General features: G+C 41.4%; 1 protein-coding gene across 10 annotated transcripts in view; it reads left to right on the top strand.

Moving 5' to 3' along the window:
* The window catches only part of TIAM1 (TIAM Rac1 associated GEF 1), a 485,833-nt gene that overhangs the window by 211,580 nt on the left and 260,025 nt on the right, over positions 1 to 14,228 (top strand). The window lies entirely within an intron of this gene.

The following is a 14,228-nucleotide window of genomic DNA, read 5'->3' as shown; positions in this document are numbered from 1 at the left end:
GCCCCTCCACATGGCATACCCCAGCATCTGCCACCACCTTCGCCCTTGCTTTGACCTTGAAGTTAACTCTCCTAGAGTTTAACTTTGGTTCATTTCTGCATAGGTACAATAGATTTATTTGTTTAAAATGTTTATTATATATATAATATAATATAATATATTAATACCAGTATAAATAACATCAACATATTATCAATTAATATATTAATTATATTAACTAATTATATTAACTAATATAATTAATATATAATAAACAATATGTATTATGTATAAATATATAATATATTAAACATTTTAATTTTAAGTTAAATATTATTAAACATTTATTATATATACATATTTGTTCAGAAGATTTATGTTTTAAACAGCTGGTGTAGGATACCTTTTTTTAAAAAAAAAATCTTCCAGTGCAGTATATTTTTTAAAGCACAAATTGATGCCAAGACTGGGTGAGGAATATACATTTCCCCCGTATTATTTTGTAGTTTTGGGACCTTACCTGTAAGACTCTTAAAGATTTTCCTCCCTCCTATTTCAGGGTGGGTCACATTCTGATGAATATTTCACTTGTACAGATCCTAGCTTATTGCCTTGACCCAACCGTCCCCACAGACACTGGGTGACTCTCAGGCTCTCCCTGCATCTCTCACCCCAAAATGCCTTGGGACCCTTGAACCCACCCTTCTTTCGTACCAGCCCACAGCCTTGTGGCTTGTATGATTTTGAAAGTCCCATTCTATTTTATGAGGTTGATAATAGTCATTAACCTCATAAAGTTTGTTTTTTAAAAATTTGTAACACACTATTGAAAGGACAGCATTGCCTGGTCAAATGGTGAAACCCCGTCTCTACTAAAAATACTAAAAATTAGCCAGGCATGGTGGCAGGTGCCTGTAATCCCAGCTGCTTGTGAGGCTGAGGCAGAAGAATCACTTGAACCTGGGAGGCGGAGGTTGCAGTGAACCTAGGTCGTGCCATTGCACTCCAGCCTGGACAATAAGAGCGAAACTATGTTTCACACACACAAAAAAGACAGCATGAAGCCATGTGGAATCTCCTCCTATGACCCAAACACCTCCCACTAGCCCCCACCTCCAACAGTGGGGATTCCATTTCAACAAAAGATTTAGAGGGGACAGCATTCAAATCGTATCAGTGTGTGTGTGCTTGTGTGGGTGTGAGGTTACTTTACCTAGTCCTGATGTCATGGGCTTAATGTGCCACTTTACGTTTTTTAATACACACTGAAAAATAATTATAACTATAAAGATGAAACGTGGTTTTCCATGTACCACTAAAAATGGTTTCCTGTTCCATCAGTGGTATGTGTAGCACTTCCGTGCAACCCTCTTGGGTCTCCACTCACAGCTCTTGACCTATTTGTGGGACTTAAGGTAAGATATTTGTAGATTCTGGTTTTTAAATTTAAAGCAAACTCAAGCTGTATGATCCTGAAGTACAAGAGACGATACAGAATAATTCAAGGAGGTTGGGAAAGCTTTCTTTCTTTCTTTCTTTTTTTTTCTTTTTTTTTTATTATTATTATTATTATTATTATTATACTTTAGGCTCTATGGTACATGTGCGCAACGTGCAGGTAAGTTACATATGTATACATGTGCCATGCTGGTGCGCTGCACCCACCAACTCGTCATCTAGCATTAGGTATATCTCCCAATGCTATCCCTCCCCCCTCCCCCCACCCCACAACAGTCCCCGAAGTGTGATGTTCCCCTTCCTGTGTCCATGTGTTCTCATTGTTCAATTCCCACCTATGAGTGAGAATATGCGGTGTTTGGTTTTTTGTTCTTGCAATAGTTTACTGAGAATGATGATTTCCAGTTTCATCCATGTCCCTACAAAGGACGTGAACTCATCATTTTTTATGGCTGCATAGTATTCCATGGTGTATATGTGCCACATTTTCTTAATCCAGTCTATCATTGTTGGACATTTGGGTTGGTTCCAAGTCTTTGCTATTGTGAATAATGCCTCAGTAAACATACGTGTGCATGTGTCTTTATAGCAGCATGATTTATAGTCCTTTGGGTATATACCCAGTAATGGGATGGCTGGGTCAAATGGAATTTCTAGTTCTAGATCCCTGAGGAATCGCCACACTGACTTCCACAAGGGTTGAACTAGTTTACAGTCCCACCAACAGTGTAAAAGTGTTCCTATTTCTCCACATCCTCTCCAGCACCTGTTGTTTCCTGACTTTTTAATGATTGCCATTCTAACTGGTGTGAGATGGTATCTCATTGTGGTTTTGATTTGCATTTCTCTGATGGCCAGTGATGGTGAGCATTTTTTCATGTGTTTTTTGGCTGCATAAATGTCTTCTTTTGAGAAGTGTCTGTTCATGTCCTTTGCCCACTTTTTGATGGGGTTGTTTGTTTTTTTCTTGTAAATTTGTTGGAGTTCATTGTAGATTCTGGATATTAGCCCTTTGTCAGATGAGTAGGTTGCGAAAATTTTCTCCCATTTTGTAGGTTGCCTGTTCACTCTGATGGTAGTTTCCTTTGCTGTGCAGAAGCTCTTTAGTTTAATTAGATCCCATTTGTCAATTTTGGCTTTTGTTGCCATTGCTTTTGGAGTTTTAGACATGAAGTCCTTGCCCATGCCTATGTCCTGAATGGTATTGCCTAGGTTTTCTTCTAGGGTTTTTATGGTTTTAGGTCTAACATTTAAGTCTTTAATCCATCTTGAATTAATTTTTGTATAAGGTGTAAGGAAGGGATCCAGTTTCAGCTTTCTACATATGGCTAGCCAGTTTTCCCAGCACCATTTATTAAATAGGGAATCCTTTCCCCATTTCTTGTTTTTGTCAGGTTTGTCAAAGATCAGATAGTTGTAGATATGTGGCGTTATTTCTGAGGGCTCTGTTCTGTTCCATTGATCTATATCTCTGTTTTGGTACCAGTACCATGCTGTTTTGGTTACTGTAGCCTTGTAGTATAGTTTGAAGTCAGGTAGCGTGATGCCTCCAGCTTTGTTCTTTTGGCTTAGGATTGACTTGGCGATGCGGGCTCTTTTTTGGTTCCATATGAACTTTAAAGTAGTTTTTTCCAATTCTGTGAAGAAAGTCATTGGTAACTTGATGGGGATGGCATTGAATCTGTAAATTACCTTGGGAAGGATGGCCATTTTCATGATATTGATTCTTCCTACCCATGAGCATGGAATGTTCTTCCATTTGTTTGTATCCTCTTTTATTTCCTTGAGCAGTGGTTTGTAGTTCTCCTTGAAGAGGTCCTTCACATCCCTTGTAAGTTGGATTCCTAGGTATTTTATTCTCTTTGAAGCAATTGTGAATGGGAGTTCACTCATGATTTGGCTCTCTGTTTGTCTGTTATTGATGTATAAGAATGCTTGTGATTTTTGTACATTGATTTTGTATCCTGAGACTTTGCTGAAGTTGCTTATCAGCTCAAGGAGATTTTGGGCTGAGACAATGGGGTTTTCTAGATATACTATCATGTCATCTGCAAACAGGGACAATTTGACTTCCTCTTTTCCTAATTGAATACCCTTGATTTCCTTCTCTTGCCTAATTGCCCTGGCCAGAACTTCCAACACTATGTTGAATAGAAGTGGTGAGAGAGGGCATCCCTGTCTTGTGCCAGTTTTCAAAGGGAATGCTTCCAGTTTTTGCCCATTCAGTATGATATTGGCTGTGGGTTTGTCATAAATAGCTCTTATTATTTTGAGATACGTCCCATCAATACCTAATTTATTGAGAGTTTTTAGCATGAAGGGTTGTTGAATTTTGTCAAAGGCCTTTTCTGCATCTATTGAGATAATCATGTGGTTTTTGACTTTGGTTCTGTTTATATGCTGGATTACATTTATTGATTTGCGTATATTGAACCAGCCTTGCATCCCAGGGATGAAGCCCACTTGATCATGGTGGATAAGCTTTTTGATGTGCTGCTGGATTCTGTTTGCCAGTATTTTATTGAGGATTTTTGCATCAATGTTCATCAAGGATATTGGTCTAAAATTCTCTTTTTTTGTTGTGTCTCTGCCAGGCTTTGGTATCAGGATGATGCTGGCCTTATAAAATGAGTTAGGGAGGATTCCCTCTTTTTCTATTGATTGGAATAGTTTCAGAAGGAATGGTACCAGCTCCTCCTTGTACCTCTGGTAGAATTCGGCTGTGAACCCATCTGGTCCTGGACTTTTTTTGGTTGGTAAGCTATTGATTATTGCCACAATTTCAGATCCTGTTATTGGTCTATTCAGAGATTCAACTTCTTCCTGATTTAGTCTTGGGAGGGTGTATGTGTTGAGGAATTTATCCATTTCTTCTAGATTTTCTAGTTTATTTGCGTAGAGGTGTTTGTAATATTCTCTGATGGTAGTTTGTATTTCTGTGGGATCAGTGGTGATATCCCCTTTATCATTTTTTATTGCATCTATTTGATTCTTCTCTCTTTTTTTCTTTATTAATCTTGCTAGTGGTCTATCAATTTTGTTGATCCTCTCAAAAAACCAGCTCCTGGATTCATTTATTTTTTGAAGGGTTTTTTGTGTCTCTATTTCCTTCAGTTCTGCTCTGATTTTAGTTATTTCTTGCCTTCTGCTAGCTTTTGAATGTGTTTGCTCTTGCTTTTCTAGTTCTTTTAATTGTGATGTTAGGGTGTCAATTTTGGATCTTTCCTGCTTTCTCTTGTGGGCATTTAGTGCTATAAATTTCCCTCTACACACTGCTTTGAATGCATCCCAGAGATTCTGGTATGTTGTGTCTTGGTTCTCGTTGGTTTCAAAGAACATCTTTATTTCTGCCTTCATTTCGTTATGTACCCAGTAGTCATTCAGGAGCAGGTTGTTCAGTTTCCACGTAGTTGAGCGGTTTTGAGTGAGATTCTTAATCCTGAGTTCTAGCTTGATTGCACTGTGATCTGAGAGATAGTTTGTTATAATTTCTGTTCTTTTACATTTATTGAGGAGAGCTTTACTTCCAAGTAGGTGGTCAATTTTGGAATAGGTGTGGTGTGGTGCTGAAAAAAATGTATATTCTGTTGATTTGGGGTGGAGAGTTCTGTAGATGTCTATTAGGTCTGCTTGGTGCAGAGCTGAGTTCAATTCCTGGGTATCCTTGTTGATTTTCTGTCTCGTTGATCTGTCTAATGTTGACAGTGGGGTGTTAAAGTCTCCCATTATTAATGTTTGGGAGTCTAAGTCTCTTTGTAGGTCACTCAGGACTTGCTTTATGAATCTGGGTGCTCCTGTATTGGGTGCATATATATTTAGGATAGTTAGCTCTTCTTGTTGAATTAATCCCTTTACCATTATGTAATGGCCTTCTTTGTCTCTTTTGATCTTTGTTGGTTTAAAGTCTGTTTTATCAGAGACTAGGATTGCAACCCCTGCCTTTTTTTCTTTTCCATTTGCTTGGTAGATCTTCCTCCATCCTTTTATTTTGAGCCTATGTGTGTCTCTGCACGTGAGATGGGTTTCCTGAATACAGCACACTGATGGGTCTTGAGTCTTTATCCAATTTGCCAGTCTGTGTCTTTTAATTGGAGCATTTAGTCCATTTACATTTAAAGTTAATATTGTTATGTGTGAATCTGATCCTGTCATTATGACGTTAGCTGGTTATTTTGCTCGTTAGTTGATGCAGTCCCTTCCTAGTCTCGATGGTCTTTACAATTCGGTATGATTTTGCAGTGGCTGGTACCGGTTGTGCCTTTCCATGTTTAGCGCTTCCTTCAGGAGCTCTTTTAGGGCAGGCCTGGTGGTGACAAAATCTCTTAGCATTTGCTTGTCTGTAAAGTATTTTATTTCTCCTTCACTTATGAAGCTTAGTTTGGCAGGATATGAAATTCTGGGTTGAAAATTCTTTTCTTTAAGAATGTTGAATATTGGCCCCCACTCTCTTCTGGCTTGTAGGGTTTCTGCCGAGAGATCCGCTGTTAGTCTGATGGGCTTCCCTTTGATGGTAACCCGACCTTTCTCTCTGGCTGCCCTTAACATTTTTTCCTTCATTTCAACTTTGGTGAATCTGACAATTATGTGTCTTGGAGTTGCTCTTCTCGAGGAGTATCTCTGTGGCGTTCTCTGTATTTCCTGAATCTGAATGTTGGCCTGTCTTGCTAGATTGGGGAAGTTCTCCTGGATAATATCCTGCAGAGTGTTTTCCAACTTGTTTCCATTCTCCCCGTCACTTTCAGGTACACCAATCAGACGTAGATTTGGTCTTTTCACATAGTCCCACATTTCTTGGAGGCTTTGCTCATTTCTTTTTATTCTTTTTTGTTTAAACTTCCCTTCTTGCTTCATTTCATTCATTTCATCTTCCAGGGCTGATACCCTTTCTTCCATTTGATCGCATCGGCTCCTGAGGCTTCTGCATTCTTCACGTAGTTCTCGAGCCTTGGTTTTCAGCTCCATCAGCTCCTTTAAGCACTTCTCTGTATTGGTTATTCTAGTTATACATTCTTCTAAATTTTTTTCAAAGTTTTCAACTTCTTTGCCTTTGGTTTGAATATCCTCCCGTAGCTCGGAGTAATTTGATCGTCTGAAGCCTTCTTCTCTCAGCTCGTCAAAGTCATTCTCCGTCCAGCTTTGTTCCGTTGCTGGTGAGGAACTGCGTTCCTTTGGAGGAGAGGTGCTCTGCGTTTTAGAGTTTCCAGTTTTTCTGCTCTGTTTTTTCCCCATCTTTGTGGTTTTATCTACTTTTGGTCTTTGATGATGGTGATGTACAGATGGGTTTTTGGTGTGGATGTCCTTTCTGTTAGTTTTCCTTCTAACAGACAGGACCCTCAGCTGCAGGTCTGTTGGAGTACCTGGCCGGCCATGTGAGGTGTCAGTCTGCCCCTGCGGGGGGGTGCCTCCCAGTTAGGCTGCTCGGGGGTCAGGGGTCAGGGACCCACTTGAGGAGGCAGTCAGCCCGTTCTCAGATCTCCAGCTGCGTGCTGGGAGAACCACTGCTCTCCTCAAAGCTGTCAGACAGGGACATTTAAGTCTGCAGAGATTACTGCTGTCTTTTTGTTTGTCTGTGCCCTGCCCCCAGAGGTGGAGCCTACAGAAGCAGGCAGGCCTCCTTGAGCTGTGGTGGGCTCCACCCAGTTCAAGCTTCCAGGCTGCTTTGTTTACCTAAGCGAGCCTGGGCAATGGCGGGCGCCCCTCCCCCAGCCTCGCTGCCGACTTGCTGTTTGATCTCAGACTGCTGTGCTAGCAATCAGCGAGACTCCGTGGGCGTAGGACCCTCTGAGCCAGGTGCGGGCTATACTCTCCTGGGGCACCGGTTCCTAAGCCCGTCGGAAAAACATAGTATTCGGGTGGGAGTGGCCCGACTTTCCAGGTGCCGTCTGTCACCCCTGGAAAGGGAACTCCCTGACCCCTTGCGCTTCCCGAGTGAGGCAATGCCTCGCCCCTGCTTCGGCTGGCGCACGGTGCACTCACCCACTGACCTGCGCCCACTGTCTGGCACTCCCTAGTGAGATGAACACGGTACCTCAGATGGAAATGCAGAAATCACCCGTCTTCTGCGTCGCTCGCGCTGGGAGCTGTAGACCGGAGCTGTTCCTATTCGGCCATCTTGGCTCCTCCCCTGGAAAGCTTTCTTTCTTTTGTTTTTTAGAGACAGGGTCTTGCTTTGTCACCCAGGCTAGAGTGCAGTGGTGTGATCATAGCTCACTGCAGCCTCAAGCTGCTGTGCTCAGACAATCCTCCCACCTCAGCCTCCTGAGTAGCTGGGACTACTAATGCGTGCCACCATGCCAGCTAATTAAAAAAATTTTTTTTTTTGTAGAGATGGGGTCTTGCCATGCTGCCCAGGCTGGTCTTGAACTCTTGGCTGCAAGCAGTTCTTCTGCTTTGGCCTCCCAGGAAAAACATTTTTCATTTGGGTACCTTCCCCCTTGATCTTTGACTTTTTTTTTTTATTTGATGGTGTGTTTGCTTGATTACTTCTATTTCCATCCTCTTCAGATGTTATATATTTCTTTGAGTATCTTAATTGCCTTATTCGTTCATTAAACTTACGGGGTGCCCAGTTCCCTGCTTGAGACTGGAAGCGTATCTATAAACACCACAGGATATGTGGCCCCAGAGTGCGTTACAAGAATATGGTCATCAGCCAGCAAATGTCTTCACCTGCTCTACTTAGATTTTTTAGCAATTTGCATTGCTCCTGAGGTGCTCAATTGCATATGATAATTTCGAAACAGCAGGTCCCAGCAGATAGAGGAGCAGCTGTCAGATCTAGAAACCTGTCCATTGGCCCAGATTGTTCTGATGATTTGCAGCATAACCTTGGAAACGTCGTTTCATTTTCCGTTCCAGGTTTTCACTCTGGAAAGTGGAAAATCACAGCAAATGAAGCTGGTCTTAAAGAAATCAAGTGCCCCACATACCGTAATGAGCTCGCTTTTCGTTTCTCATGCCTGCCTTGTTTACATGAACACGTCCTGTTGGTGTGTAACCTTATGTAGTAGATAGATACAAGGTATGAAGATACATATATACAATGTGATACCTGCAGTCTGATGTAGATACAGGAGGTTTTCTTTCCCAAGGCATGTCAGGAATTGTCCCTGGAAATGACAGCCTGAAAGAGATAGGTGTGCAGTGTTGGTGGACAAGACAGTATCAGTTTGGCGAATCTGTGAAAGCCCATTTTGAGCCTGTTTGTAAGGTTGAGTGAAAGAACTGTTGAAGTGTGAAGAGGTGCCTGGGAAAGGACTCATCCTACCAACTTTTGAGTTCCTGGGGAGTGGGATACAGCCTAGGGTCGGGCACGTAATAGATATTCACTGAACATCATTTTGTGCAATCCTTGTAATGGTTAGTGGCCCCTGGCACTGAGAGAATCACTGTATGTTTAGATCATGACAGGGTTGGGATTAAAAGCTTTACTCTTTTAAGTATTCTGAATTTATGGAACTATTATGTTTTACACTTTTTTTTTTTTTTTTTTTTTGAGAAGGAGTCTTGCTCTGTTACCCAGGGTAGACTGCAATGGCACGATCTCCGCTCACTGCAACCTCTGCCTGTTGGGTTCAAGTGATTCTCCTGCCTCAGCCTCCCGAGTAGCTGGGATTACAGGCGCCCACCACCATGCCAGGCTAACTTTCATAGTTTTAGTAGAGACGGGGTTTCACCATGTTGGCCAGGCTGGTCTCAAACTCCTGACCTCAGGTGATCTTCCCGCCTTGGCCTCCCAAAGTGCTAGGGTTACAGGTGTGAGCCACCACGCCTGGCCTATGTTTTACACTTCTAAAAGATATTGATAATATTGAGACATCTAGTTAAAACCTAAGTGCATAGTGATAATTCGCCAAGGTGAAATTGATTACTTTTCCATATTGAAGGCATAAAAGCATACTTCTTGAACCAATAATGACACATGGGTCGTTGTTTTACACTAGAATCACATGCTTTCATTAATTTTTTTAGTTTGTTTGCCGTGTTTTTTGTAGCAAAGACCTTGACTTTTGTGATCTCATTTAAAATATCACCAATTGACTGACATGTTAAAAAAAATCTGTTTTATAAGCTGTCAAAAGAAAAAGCATAGGTACTTCAATCCTTTCATTCAGTGTGCTACATCCATCTCATTAATTGCCTTTTCAGAGAGCAGTGTCATTGGAGGTAATCAGTCTTTCAGAAAAAAACAGACCAAAGAGTTGTCAGGAGGTTGTTTGGTTCTGAGATAATTCATTTTTTGCTTTCTTTCATGAGATACATAGGAGTGTGGTAGCTAATGATCAGAAATGTGGAAATTGGAAATTGAAATTTATGTATTTGATCCTTGTACCTTGGTCAAAATATACAATTAATCTGTCTGCTTTTCATTTTCTTCTGCCCTTATGTTCTAGACACGGCGTAAATCTCAATCCATGCCTTTTGTCACCTATGATTTTAGCCAATGGTTTCTAGTTACCTTGTGGTTTTTCATACGGATGTATAGTGCGCTGATAAGCGTTGAAATATCTAGCCCCAGAGGTCTCTGGTGTTTGGATAAGAGTTAGCAAAAGCGTATTGCATGGGAGATGTGCTTATCATTTTGTTCCTTTCCTTCCCTCTTTTCATTCTCTAATTCAAGAATTTCCGCTTGACCCAGTTTAAATGTCTTCTGCACAAGTCTCTCCTCATAATGCTTTATTGGTCTTTGTCTTAGGCAGTTTGAACTGCTATAATGAAATACCACAAACTGGGCAGCTCAATCAACAAACATTTATTTCTCACAGTTCTGAAGGTGAGGAAGTCCAAGACCAAGGTCCCTGATGATTGGGTTCCTGGTTTGAAGACAGCCTCTCTCTATATATATCCTAACATGGCAGAGAGAGAGGATCTCTCTAGTGTCTGTTCTTTTTGTTTTTTATTTTTGAGACAGGGTCTTACTCTGTCACCCAGACTGGAGTGCAGTGGTGTGATCATGGCTTACTGCAGCCTCGACCTCCCAGCCTCAGGTGATCCTCCCACCACAGCCTCCCAAGTAGCTGGGACTATAGGTGTACACCACCATATCTGGCTATTTTTTGTTTTCTTTGAGACAGAGTCTCACTCTGTTGCCCAGGCTGGAGTGCAGTGGCGTGATCTCAGCTTACTGCAACCTCCGCCTCCCATGTTCAAGTGATTCCTGTGCCTCAGCCTCTCGAGTAGCTGGGAGTACAGGCATGTACCATCATGCCCAGCTAATTTTTGTATATTTAGTAGAGACAGGGATTCACCATGTTGGCCAGGCTGGTCCCGAACTCCTGGCCTCAAGTGATCCACCTGCCTCGGCCTCCCAAAGTGCTAGGATTACAGATGTGAGCCACTGTGCCCGGCTGCCTGGCTAATTTTGTCTATTTTTTGTAGAGGTGGGGTTTCAGCTTGTTGTCTAGGCTGGTAGTGTCTCTTCTTATAAGAGCACTAATACCATTCATGAGGGCTCTACTCATGTCTAATCACCCCGCAAAGGCCCCACCTCCAAATACCATCACCTTAGGGATTAGAATTTCAACATACGGATTTTGCGGGGACACAGATGTTCAGTCCATAGCATTCTTATTATTGCAGCACTAAACAGTCAGCTTGGTGTCATAATCTAATAGAAGAAAGGGACTGTATTATCTGTGTCTTCTAGCAAGGTTTAGTATATTGCACACAAGTATTTGGTTTTGTTGTTGTTATTTATTTACTTATAAAGTTACTGTTTGAGTGCTGCACTGTGTCGGGTACTCACTCATCGGTGAAAGAAGCACTACTATTTTCCCATTTTACATCTAGAGAAGCTGAGGCTTGGAGGGGGATCCAAGGTCATTCAACATGTGAGTGAAGGGGTTGGGACTTAAACCTAGTTTTATTCCAAAGCCCCTGTCCCTAACCAATCTGGTACAATGCAAATTATATGGAACTAACTATATAAACTGCTTTATGAATGTTGTGGATATGTTAAATTTAGGATTTTGACCCACATTTTAACGAACTAAAAAAACTAGGGTATTGAGTCTATTCCTTTTCTTTATACTGTGGTAATAGATTAATTATCCTCTAATGGATTTTTTAAAAAACAGCTTTATTGAACTATAATTCATACCCCTTCCAGTTCATCCATTTAAAATGTACACTTCCATAATTTTTTTATTTTTATATTTACTTTATTTTATTTTATATTATATTATTTTATTTTTTTGAGATGGAATTTCGCTCTTGTTGCCCAGGCTGGAGTGCAATGGCATTATCTCAGCTCACTGCAACCTCCGCCTCCTGGATTCAAGTGATTCTCCTGCCTCAGCCTCCCAAGTAACTGAGATTACCAGCATGTGCCACCATGCCCAGCTAACTTTGTATTTTTAGTAGAGACAGGGTTTCACCATGTTGGTCAGGCTGGTCTCGAACTCCTGACCTCAAGTGATCCACCCACCTCGGCCTCCCAAAGTGCTGGGATTACAGGCGTGAGCCACTTATATTTATTGTTTGAGACAAAGTCTCACTATTTCGCCCAGGCTAGAATACGGTGGCGTGATCTCACTGCAACCTCCACCTCTCAGGTTCAAGCGATTCTCATGCCCAGCCTCCCGAGTAGCTGAGATTACAGGTGTGCACCACCATGCGTGGCCAATTTTTTGTATTTTTAGTAGAGGCAGGGTTTCACCATGTTGGTCAGGCTGATTTTGAACTCCTGAGTCAAATGATCCGCCTGCTTTAGCCTCCCAAAAGTGCTGGAATTACAGGCATGAACCACCATACCCAGCCAGTTCCATAATTTTCGTAAATTTATAAAGTTTTGCCACCATCCTCAAAATTGTTCTTAGGACAGAAGAAACTCTGTACCCATTACCAGCCATCCGTATTTCCCTCCAGCTCTTCCCACCCAATCCCCAACCCCAACCATTTAATTTGTCTCCATAGATTTCCTGTTCTGGACATTTTATATAAAAGGAATTATGCAGTATGGAGTCTTTTTTGACTGGCTTCTTTCACTTGGCATGTTTTTGAGGTTGATCTTTGTTGTATTGTGTCTCAGTACTTCATTTCTTTTTATTGCTGAGTGATACTCTATTGTATGGCTGTACGATATTTTATTTATGCACTCATTAATTTATGGACATTTGGGTTATTTTTCTTTTTGGCTATAACAGCTAATGCTGCTACGAAACATTTGTGTACAAGCTTTTGTGTGGACATACGTTTTCACATTTTTTTTTTCTTAAGGACAGGGTCTTCTATTATCCATTTGGAGTCTAGAGTTACTTATAAGTTGTCTAAAGTCCAACCTTGGGTGATTCTTTGGCTAGGGCACAGTGGAGTGTTTTTGGAAGCAGAAATTATTCATTGATGTTATTTCATTAATGTCACCGTATAGTCATCCCTTGGTATTAGTGGGGAATTGGATCCAGACCTCTGCTCCCCCACAGATACTAAAATCCATGGCTGCTCAAGTTCCTTATATAAAATAGTGTAGGCCAGGCGAGGTGGCTCATGCCTGTAATATCAGCACTTTGGGAGGCTGAGGTGGGCAGATCACCTGAGGTCAGGAGTTCAAGACCAGCCTAGCCAACATGGTGAAGCCTTGTCTTTACTAAAAATACAAAAATTAGCCGGGTGTGGTGGCGGGTGCCTGTAATCTCAGCTACTTGGGAGGCTGAGGCAGGAGAATCGCTTGAACCCGGGCAATGGAGGTTGCAGTGAGCCGAGTTTGCGCCATTGCATTGTCAACTGGGCGACAGAGCAAAAAATTGAAAAAACAAAATAAAACAAATTAAATTGAAAAAACAAAATCCATCTCAATTGAAAAAACAAAATAAAACAAATGAAATAGTTTAATATTTGCGCAAAACCTATGCACATTCTCCAGTATATTATAAGCAATCTCTAGATTACTTATAATACCTAATGCAATGTAAATGCTATGTAAATTGTTGTTATACTGTATTATTTAGGGAATAGTGACAAGCAAAACAAGCCTGTACATATGCAGTACAGACTGCAACCATCTATTTTTTTCTTTTTTAAAATATTTTGGATCTGCAGTTGGTGGAACCCAGGGATGCAGAACCTACGGATACCGAAGGCCAACTCTGTTGGCCAAATTGTATGGCAGCAAGGATGAGTGGGAAAAAGATTGTCTTCAGGGAACCAGGGAAGCCAAGCAGAAATGAGAATAAAATGGTTAAAAGCCTTGAGGGTTAAGATAATAAAATGCCCTTCGGAGAGCAGGGATCCTTGCAGATTTGAAGCAGGCTGGAACGTACCAAAGAAAGTTAATTAGTGAATCACACTGGCAGGACAGACTGCCTAATACCTTAATAGTAATTGGCAAGGCAATTTATGTAGGACACTGACTTTTTCTACCAGAATAGTTTCTATGTTAGATAGGACTCCTGTTTGCAAATAACACACATCAAGCCAAGATCATGTGAATTTTTTTTAAAGGAGGTTGGCGTTAATTTTTTTTGAAGACATAAGGTGCCTCCTGGCCAACATGAGCAGTAATGTTACCCTTCTAGGGATTGTGCTGGTTGGTGAGGCCCCCAGGATTCTGGGCTCTGTGGCTCTTTTGGCTCATCTTGTTTCTGCTTATTTATATCATTCTCTCTCCTGCAGCTTTTAATGACTTTTTTTTTTTTTTTTTTTTTTGAGATGAAGTTTCATGCTTGTTGCCTAGGCTGGAGTGCAATGGCGCGATCTCAGCTCACCGCAACCTCCACCTCCCAGGTTCAAGCGATTCTCCTGCCTCAGCCTCCTGAATAGCTGGGATTACAGGCATGTACCACCATGCTCGACTA

This window comes from Pongo pygmaeus, chromosome 22 (genome assembly GCF_028885625.2).
Source record: "Pongo pygmaeus isolate AG05252 chromosome 22, NHGRI_mPonPyg2-v2.0_pri, whole genome shotgun sequence".
NCBI classification, from domain to species: Eukaryota; Metazoa; Chordata; class Mammalia; order Primates; family Hominidae; genus Pongo; species Pongo pygmaeus.
The sequence above is the reverse complement of the archived record's forward strand: the minus strand, read 5'-3'. Positions and strand labels throughout refer to the sequence as shown.